We start from the raw sequence: 11,025 nt of genomic DNA, 5'->3' as shown, positions 1-11,025 counted from the left end.
CGTCCGATTCGTGAACCGAGGAGCTGATGATACTGCACATGTGTGATTCAGTGTGAAGCAGACCGACACACAGAGCGTCTGAACTGAACTGATTCTTTTGGTGATTGATTCTGAACTGATTCTGTGCTAGTGTTATGGGTGCGGGTAAACCGAAGGCTTGAATCAAGGGCAATCATCGCAAATGACGCCATTACGTCGAGCGCAAAAGAACCAGTGAACTGTTTTCTTCAACCGGTTTATTGAATCAAACTGTCCGAAAGAACTACTGGTGATCCGAACACCGATGCAAACGGTTCTTCACTCGTGAACGAGTCAGTCTATTGTTCGTTATCTGGCTCGGCTCGGTGTTCATCACAGCAGTTCAGTCAGTGTACTGTTTGAGTGCATGCATTACTCCGGGATATTGGTTTGTTTGAACTCAGAGGGAGTGTCAGCCACATTAAAAAAAGTGAACAGCTTAAGTCATTTGTGGATTAATGTGTAATAGAGACGCGAATCGTTTAAAATGATTCAGTTCGATTTGGTGAAATGAATGATTCGTTCACGAACCGGATATCCTGCTTTGATTTGAACTCTCTCTCACAACAGACACAGAAGAGAAGACAATGCTGAATAAAGTCGTAGTTTTTGCTATTTTTGGACCAAAATTTATTTTCGATGCTTCAAAAAATTCCAACGGACCCTCTGATGTCGCATGGACTACTTTGATGATGTTTTTCTTACCTTTCTGGACATGGACAGTATACCGTACACACAGCTTCAATGGAGGGACTGAGAGCTCTCTGACTAAATCTAAAATATCTTAAACTGTGTTCCGAAGATAAAAGGAGGTCTTACATGTTTGGAACAGCATAAGGGTGAGTTATTAATGACATAATTTTCATTTTTGGGCGAACTAACCCTTTAATAACTTTATGGAATTACATTTGCTTCAATAAAAATGAACGAAACTTTATAAAACTGAATATAACTTTTTCAGAAACTATCAAAAATATGCCATTACAAAAGAAAAAAAACACAATGAAAAGGAAAAAAATTTACACAGTTGCACAGTTGCACAAATGTAACCGACTTTGTTAATGTATTCCAAAGATTAGTTTTCGATGATCATGGATTCTGAATGCATTGCCACAGATTTCACTTTTGCTTCGCAGTTTTTCGTTTGGAGTTTTGACACAAACTTCTCGTGGGGGCGGGGTTAACAGTGATTCAAGCTGCCTTGAAGGACAAGCAGAGGAGGAAGATGATGCCGCTCCATGTCACCTGAGAGCTCATCTTTACAGACTGAGATGATCGAAGGTCAAATACTATTTACATATTTAGTAATACAGGGCACAACCTATTGCATACAAATCACAGCAAGAGCTTTTTTTTTCTTTTTCTGTTTTTATTAATGCAGAGAACAAAAACATACAAAAGTATAAACATACATCACATAATTTCAACCACAAAAAAAAACAATAAAGAATAAAATCAAACTAATGAAAAGAGCGCCAAATTCTAAACGAAATCAGACATGTTCAAAGGCGGAACAAATTCTAACAGTCCTTTCTTATTAGATACTGAGATTACATTCAAATAGTTTTCCATTTATTTTAGAAAAACAGAGAAGACAGGTTTACAGTTGGAGAATTTGCATTTGTGAATGTGAAATTTGTTTAGGAAAAAAATTAAATTAATAACAAAACTGATATTTTCGTTTGTGGGGTCATAATACCCAAATATAATGTTTTTCATATGTACTGAGAAGTCTGGCAAAATCGTACACTTGACAAACACACCGTCATCCCAAAGTTTCTGAGTGTAGTGACATGACCAAAATAGTGTACAGTTTCTTCAGAACTCGAACAAAAAGAGAGTGTAAGATCAATGTCAGATTTAAATCTTTGTATAAACTTCTTTACAGGGTAGAACCTGTGTATGAGCTTAAAATAAATTTCTTTCACTTTGTCTGTGAAAAAATATTTTTTTGCGGTAGAGACCAGATTTAATCACCACAAGAGCTTTCAATATGCACGGCGCGCGCCACTGAATGACGTCTGTACTTCCCAGTCAGAGAGCACCTGTCCATCAAAAGCTCACTATCCAATCAGAGTAGATCACTGTTAACCCCGCCCCCACGAGAAGTTTGTGTCAAAACTCCAACCGAAAAACTGCGAAGAAAAAGTGAAATCTGTGGCAATGCATTCAGAATCCACGATCAGCGAAAACGAATCTTTGAAAAACATTAACAAAAATGAAGCATATTTGAAGAGCCTGTTACATTTGTGCGACTGAGTTAATTTTTTTCATTTTCATTGTGTGTTTTTTTTTTTTAATGGCATATGTTTGATAGTTTCTGAAAAATTTACGTTCAGTTTTATAAAGTAAAGTTCATTATTATTGAACTAAATGTAATTCCATATAACCCTCATGTTGTTCCAAACTCGTAAGACCTTTTAAGTTTAGGATATTTTAGATTTAGTCCGAGAGCTCTCAGTCCCTCCATTGAAGCTGTGTGTACGGTCAAAAACTATGACTTTATTCAGCATTGTCTTCTCTTCCATGTCTGTTGTGAGAGAATCGTTCGAAACGGTTCGCGTCTCCAATACGCATTATTCCACAAATGACTTAAGCTGTTAACTTTTTTAACGTGGCTGACACTCCCTCTGAGTTCAAACAAACCAATATCCCGGAGTAATTCATTTACTCAAACAGTACACTGACTGAACTGCTGTGAAGAGAGAACTGAAGATGAACACTGAGCCGAGCCAGATAACATTCAGTTCTACAACACATAAACTGTTGTAGACAGAAATGCTCATTCTCAAGGTAACAAAAACATAACAGTTCATTATGTAAGGTCTTAGCATAGTTTTGTATATTGCATTTCTGTGAATAGATCCTCTTAAATATTAATTATAAGCTATTCCATAATAATTTATACTTTTTGAACAGTGCAAACCCTTTTTTGGTGTCATAAACTACTGTCAGGGTTTACTAAAATACGCACAGTGAAAAATTAGCACTGAAAGGTGTGGACAGAGTTAGTTTTGTGGCTGACCAAAAGTTATGGGAGGAGAGTATTTAAATAAATCATGGAACATGATTTATTAAGGTTTGCGGTAGTGAATTTACCCCAGAATAGCATGTCTTTGCGCTTGACATGACTGCGATTGTTGCTGCCAGTAGGAGGCACAGCAGAAAACAGCGTGTGCAATAGAATGGAGTTAATTTTTCCACTCGTATCAATTTATTTGGAAGGCCACAGGAAGACATTATCCAAAAACATCCTTAGGCTAATGTGTGCTGCTCTTGGTAGATTGCATTGATCATTATGGAAATGAGACTTCCCGTCAACTTTCCACTCCCATCGAGATTTTTTAGGAATTGCGCTCCCGCACTAATTTGCCTTGTTTAGTAAATCTGGTCCTTGAACAGTAACATCCTAAATTATATTGTTACAATTATTAATTTTTTTCATTTTGAACAAATGCCACCCACTTTCCTTTTGTTTTTATCTTTCAGTCCATGTTGGACCTGGAAAAAATTTATTCTGTCTGTGTTCCTTTTGATTCAGTCACTTCTGCTCTTCAGACCTAAAAAAAAAAAAAAAGCAAGTAGAATCATTGTTCCTGAATATAACAAGAGCAGAACATTGATACATCCACAATCGTACTGTATTAAAAAAGTGAATACCTGCATGGATGAATTCAGCTCTTCTGCTAGAGAAGCTTCTTTGTGCGCTGGCAGAGGGTTTATTATTGGATTTTTTTTTTGCCCAGAGGGTAATAAGGCAGAGAAGGTAACAGCCCACAGGAATGAAAATGAAACCAACAGACCCACCATGCCTCATCTGTCGATGTATACTTATCTGTATCCCACAATTTCATATTCCCCTCCAGATCACCTCCAGATTTCCTACGTATCTCAGCACAGTGAAAAAAAGACAAGACATGCTCGAATGGCTTTAGAAGTGGAGGGATGAATTCTTTCTCTAGCTTGTCAGAAGTCAAGCTGCGAAGGCCGTCCTCAAGAGCTGCCACATTTCCCTCGGGGCATAATTAAGTCAGTCTTGCAGGTAAAGGCATTCAAGGGGCCTATACTGTATGAGGAAAGGTATTTTTTAGCCAGCCAGACTATACAAAGTTTTAACTGTACTAAATACCCATTACAGCACATACCTACCTAAGATTTTGACTTGACTTGAAGTAAATGTATCATCTTGTTATGGATATTGAACAGTAACTTTGCTTTTAAAAATTCTGTTAATATTCTGATCAATAATATTTGACCTCAAACTGATTCCAGGGGGTGCTTGGGAGTTTAAACAATTATTAATCACATTTGCCAATCTGATATATTCCGATTATTATTTGATAATCATTGTAAACATGAGATAAACTGACTGATTATTTTGTTACATTAACAGCCACAGCTTTTAATCAACTTATACTAGCATATACAGTAGTTTTAAGGAGAGAAAAAAAAGAAAAGAAAGCTCCTTTGATATTCAACCCGAACATGGTTAAAACATCATTTTACATGGAAACTGTGACTTAATGGATGTTTTATAGCTTTGCTGACAAAGGAAAGCATCTCTTTAAAAGTAAAAAATACACACTATGGGGCACTATAGAGAGTAAAAAAAAAAAAAGAGCTCCGTAGGGATACTCACATGCTTAATTCATGTCTTCCTGTGTTTCTTCTGAACAATGAGTTACAGAGAGAGAAGAGGGGAAACAAGGCTTTTTTAATGCAGTTAGCCAAGAAACAGGATGATTTTAGGTGATGTTCAGTCAGTGGTGAAAACAATATTTAATATCAGCACCAGGTGAAACCTTGATGCGACAAAATGCATGATGTTATAAAGTTTACAACTTGTAAAAGATACAGAGTTTTTCATAAAATATATTATATCATGACGAAAATTATTTAGAAAAAAAAAAATTCTGCATTTGCATGCTTGTAAATAGAAATGACATGTCAGATTCTTTAATACTGGAGGGTAATCTGTTCTTTGTGCTGGTATATAAATGGATGGTGCTGTACGCTTCAGATGTCATTCTCCTTACATAAGACTGTACTGTGCCAAGCTACGACAGGCTTCAACAGTATGACACTGTGTCATACAGCTGAAGAACAGCAGCAGCACCACGCTCATTGGTTTCACAAACTGACTAGAACTAAGACTGCCTTTCAGAGGACAAGATGATTGCTGAAACATGAACAATCATGAGTGCTGGTTCCGAACTAGTTTAAAATGTCAGGCATCCTCTAAACCACAAGACAGAAACAAGAAATGCTAACACAGGGTGTTGCTAAAAATAGGGCTTTAAATTAATCCTCGAATGTATCCTCTGAAAATGAACAGAATATGTCTTGCAGTGGCTGCTACTGAGGCTTGTTTAGCAAAACAAAAATCTTCAATCATTAACGGTCCTCCAAGTGACACCCTCCATATGCTGATAATTATGAAGCTATGTGTTGTGTTGTGTGTGTTAAGACATGCTGCTGTTTTGCCAGTTGTCATCTATCTATTTTTATATAACTGGCCTACCTATTAAAAAAAAAAAAAAAAAAAATTCTTGAAATATATTTACTTATTACAGGCAACAGAAAATGTACTTTAAAATTAATACTTAGCAAGGATGTGATTAATTGTGACAGGGAATGCATTTAAAACGTTACCAAAGTAACGTATTTATTAAATATGAAAACCCCCTTTTTTAATAAATGCTGTTCTTTTGAACTTGCTATACATCAAAGAATCCTGAAAAAATGTATCACAGTTTCAACAAAAATATTAAGCAGCAAATAGTATGATTTCTGAAGGATCATGTGACACTGAAGACTAGAGCAATGATGCTGAAATGTATATCATATATTTATATCTTTTTACAGTATTACTGTATTTTTTTTAAATTGGTGATCATAAGACTTAAAAAAAAATTTGTTCAATCTTACACAGCCCAAACTTTTAACCGGAATATAAACAAATAAATGCATACACACATAGATTAGGGTTAAGGTAAAGTACTCAACCCTCTGGTTCAGTTGAAGCAGTTCAGATCCTGTTTACAGTAACACACACTGCAAACTCAATCACATTTCTTGTCTTATAAGGTTAAATGCTGGTGCCACAGGACTTGGCTACCGTTGCCATGGAGATGCGGTATCAAGAATGATTGCTGTGGTTCAGGACTGTGGTAATTCCAGGGAATACAGAGTATGAACACTTAATCACTGGCTTTAACTTCCACCTATCTCAGATTAAGGAATGAGTCCTCACTTCATAACTAAAACCTGTGCCACATTATCCTTAATGGTACAACACAGTGATGTTGTAGTAGTTTTTTTATTATTGTTTCAAAAGTTTCACTTTAACAAAAGCTAATTTTGTGACATTACTGAACAAGTTTGACAAAGATGCTAACAAAGATGCTAACTTACTTTGCTGAAACCGTTCAGCACATACATTGCTGTACATAATATAATGCATGTTACTTGTTTGAAAACATGTAGTATTTAAGTAAATATAACTACATTGTTTTAAAAACAAACGTCACATCAGGGTTTACGGGGACACATGATTGGCATGGATCTGTTGCGCTGGTACGAATGTAATCCTGCATATCTCCTCGTGCATGGCACTGATGGGGAGCTGTCTGTCAGTCTACGCACGCAGACTGTCATCATTAAGACTGACCCAAGGGAACAGCTATTCTGCTGTAGCTCTGTCTCTGCTGTGGCACTGGAACGGAATATGTGCCCATATGTGCATGTTGTGCTCATTATCTCTGGCTATTATAAATGTCTGATGTGGCAAAACTGGTGGAATTTGCAGGTACTGTATTTAAAGTAAGTAACCCATTAGCATACATTGATCTTCACAAAAGCATTCTTTGCTAACTATGGTCACAAGTTCCTTTGTTTCCAACATAGTTCAGCATTTTAGCAAACATTTGCAAACAGCATCACTGCTTTCGAATTGGTTTAGGCTGCAGCAATTTGCCTGTGGTTAGAAGCATACTGTATATGCTGCAATTGGATTCACCTACTAATACTTTATACAGTATATAAGATTTGGGACATACTACTTCATCTTAACTACATCTTTAATGGACTACTCTGCCGCCAAGTTATCTGCATTCTGTCACCATTTAAACATGGCATATTTGCCTTGTTTGTGCTTTTTAACCCCTTTTTTGAGTTTGTAGTTCTAATCAAATCCTCCTTCAATGTTCAATGGGTTGTGGGCAATATTAATCAATAAATTAATCAAAATATGATATGTTTATTTGTAATAAAAACATATAATTATATGTTTCCTGTATTGTTAAACAAACATGGTTCAAATCGATGTTACAATTTCAGAAAACAGCTGCAACTAGCTAGGTCATGTTTGTTTGAGCATCTTACCAGGGATGCATTTGCCCAAAACACTGTTAACCAACTAGTGTCTGTTGTTCATAGTTCAGCAATTTTGTGTTTTCCAAGAGCAGCAAACATTTGCAATCAACATCAAAAGTTTGAAAACAGTTTTTGCAATTCCATTTGGTGATACTATAGTTTTGCAGTAATGACACGCACCACCTTTAACTGAAATAATATAGACAATAACTATCACAATGTGCTTGAAATAATAAGGCAATGAAACATCAGGCAAACATACACTAACAATAAAATTTTTTTTGCCATTCTCACCAATATCAACAGCAATATGTTGATTTGAGAAACATTACCAAATGTTGTAAAAATGCATTGAATGTTTGATGTTCTAATTAGATTAAAATATGACATTGGCTGCCTGCCTCTGAAAAGCTGGCAGCAAGACTTTGATATCAGTCCAGTCAGTATTTAGAGAGAAGCCGAGCATCTTCTTGCAAAGATGGTGTTTTTTGGCAAGATATCACACAGTGTTGAACACACGGACAGATGATGGTATTCTGAGAAATAGCTTTCTCCAGAAAGAATAAAAATATAATTAAATATCAAAAACACACATCTCATCCTGATATTATTTTTACACTATTATATGAAGTGAATAGAATTGTGTGGGTGGCAGCCTGAGCTCTTCAAGAAGGCTGTGTGCTAAGTATAGCTGTGTTGCACAAATAGTACATGTTTTATTTTGGCATTTAAAACTGAGTTCTCTTGTGCTGTGTGATTTTGGATATCAATTTTGAGGTATCTGCAGGTACTGTATTTAAAGTAAGTAACCCATTAGCATACATTGATTTTCACGAAAGCATTATTTGCTAACTATGGTTACAAGTCCCTTTGTTATCAACATAGTTAAGCATTTTGACAAACATTTGCAAACAGCATCACTGTTCGAATTGGTTTAGGCTGCCGCTCTTGGTCTGTGGTTAGAAGCATATATGATGCAATTGGATTCACCTACTTATACTTTATACAGTATACAGTATGAGCTTTGGAAGATACTACTTCGTCATAACTAAATCTTTAATGGACCACTTTGCCGCCAAGTTATCTGCATTCTGTCACCATTTAAACATGGCATATTTGCCTTGTTTGTGCTTTTAACCCTTTTTATGTGTTTGTAGTTCTAATCAAATCCTCCTTCAATGTACAATGGGTTGTGGGTGATTTTAATCAATTAATTAATTAATTAATATATTTTAGTGTTTCCTGTATTGTTAAATAAACATGATTTAAATGACAGGTGTATGATTTCAGAAATAAGCTACAACTAGCTAGGTAATGTTTGTTTGAGCATATTACCAGGGGTGTATTTCCTAAAAACACTGTTAACCAACTAGCATCTGTTGTCGGTCCTCACAATCCCCTGCTCTCTTTGCTTCAGATGTTTGGTCTGTTCGAACATAAGTGCCCTGAGAAATGGTCATCACAGGATATTCTGCCATGATTGCGAGATGTGAATTTAAATGTTATTTATTTACAGAGGTATATGATGTCACACTTGTCCGTGTGTGAAGACATTGCACTGCGCAAATCCGTGAATGAATGTTCCGAAGTGAAGTAAACATCAGATTTCCCCTGCTCAGGGAGTAGGGAGCAATGAACACTGTGTAGAGACCGTGTCAATCGGAACACAGTTCATGCACGGAGCTCACTTCTAACGAGCTGATTATCTGAATCAGGTTTGTAAACAAAGAGAGACATACAAAATGTGCAGAGCAGGGGGTCGCGAGGACTGGAATTAAGAACCGCTGCTGTAGAGTATTATGAGAGAGATTGACTGAGCTAATGTGATTACCTGCATCATTCTTCAGCTCAATCTTATATTCACAATAAAACATGAGTTTGAATGTCTGCTGAGGAAAGCGATATCTTTGTTGTACAATCCTTTCATCTGTTAAGGGTTATTTTCCGATGACAGCACTGCTCGGTGCATTTGTTGGCTGCATCTTACAAGGTGTTGTTGAAAGTAAAAATAACTTCCTTGTTTACAACAGTGTCAGTCTCTTTCAGTCTTTACTGCTGACTCACTCATAAAAACAGTCCCTTGTCACCATCTAATGGCAGAATAAAGTAACTAAAATCACCATCATGAAACAATAATTATACTATATCAAATATTATTTATTAAATAATAATATTTAATAAACAACAAGAGCAGCCATCATAAAAGTTGCTAGGAAATACAGTCAAAAGTATGAAATGCAGCATTCTTGTATACAGCATTAATACTACATAAAATTTAACTGATGAGATTGTGCCCTCAGCTAAAACTATTTGATCTGGAACAAACAATAAATTAATGAGACCAAAGACTGCCCATGATATTTACCCAAAACAATTTATATCTCATGTTTAACCAATATAGAGACATCAGAGCCAGCGGCAAATTCCAGAAGATCTAGCCAAGGTAAGGCTTCTTTTGTCAGGTTTATAAGCGCTGAACAGCCAATGACGCCCTGAAGCTCACATCTCCGAACACACTGAAGCAAATTTTTAAATAGACTTTATCTGAATATATATCAATATTTGAAGTAAGGAAATGGAAGCTTTAGCCTAAGTTCTGCCAGGAAGACTCAATCACTTCGTCATTAATTACCTTCATCATTATCCAATCACGTCTTTATACTCCTGTATAAAAGATCGTACTTACACATGTTTGAGTTCGCAGATGCCAACGCAACAACAACCGCAGATTCCGAAGCGATTGTACTTGCTCAAGCTGTTGTGTTTATTCATCTACTTGCTGTAATTAAGTTCGTGCCCCGCAAACTATCTAGAGTTTGACGTTTCTTTAAGATGCACACGGGATCGTTGGCTTAGCTCCGTGTCGTGGTGATTATCTGCAGTCGTTTGTGTTGGATGATTTACAAGCTTTTCTCGGCAGAGGATGTGAACATTGACGGAGTTCCGTGTGCTTCCAGGCCAGGGTTGCCAGGTTCTCAAAACCGCCAGTTACTACTATTTAAAAAAAAAAAAAATAATAATAATAATAATAATAGCCCAATCGCGTTCAAAAGGGATTTATCGGTAGAATTCACATTCTAGGGGCTATATATAACACTATTGGGGTCACCTCAAACCCAGGACAGAAAAGGCATACCACAAAAAAAAAAAAAAAAAAATACGGTCTTGGCAACGCTGGTGCTTTCCGTTATGTCGCGTCAGTGCTGCTTGGGTCTCAACACCTGAAAAGACTTTGGTCTCAATCAACAAATATTCATCTGTACGCTCACGTGAACCTGCACGAATGAAGTCTCTCCGGACCAGCAGACAGAATTAAGGCTGCTGGTCTCTTCGGCATCTCGCCTCCATCACTTCACAAGTCTACAGCATTATAAGTATCATTTCGTTCTATGCACTTGCGGCGCCTGGGCATTAATTTATTCTCTGCAAGGATTTATACTTACACGTTCAAATAAAGCACTGGGCGTTTCGTGCTTGTTTATCTAGAAGACTTGCACAGCATAATTAAGATGTTGATCATAGTGCATGCAATTTTCTGAATAACTTCTTCGTAATGAGGCACTTTAAGGCTCATCATAAACGCTACAATCTTTATACTGATAAAGATTTTTCGCATTTCTTAAAAAAAAAAAA

This window comes from Carassius gibelio, chromosome B20, assembly GCF_023724105.1.
Source record: "Carassius gibelio isolate Cgi1373 ecotype wild population from Czech Republic chromosome B20, carGib1.2-hapl.c, whole genome shotgun sequence".
In the NCBI taxonomy this organism is placed as follows: Eukaryota; Metazoa; Chordata; class Actinopteri; order Cypriniformes; family Cyprinidae; genus Carassius; species Carassius gibelio.
This window is presented reverse-complemented; position numbering follows the sequence as displayed.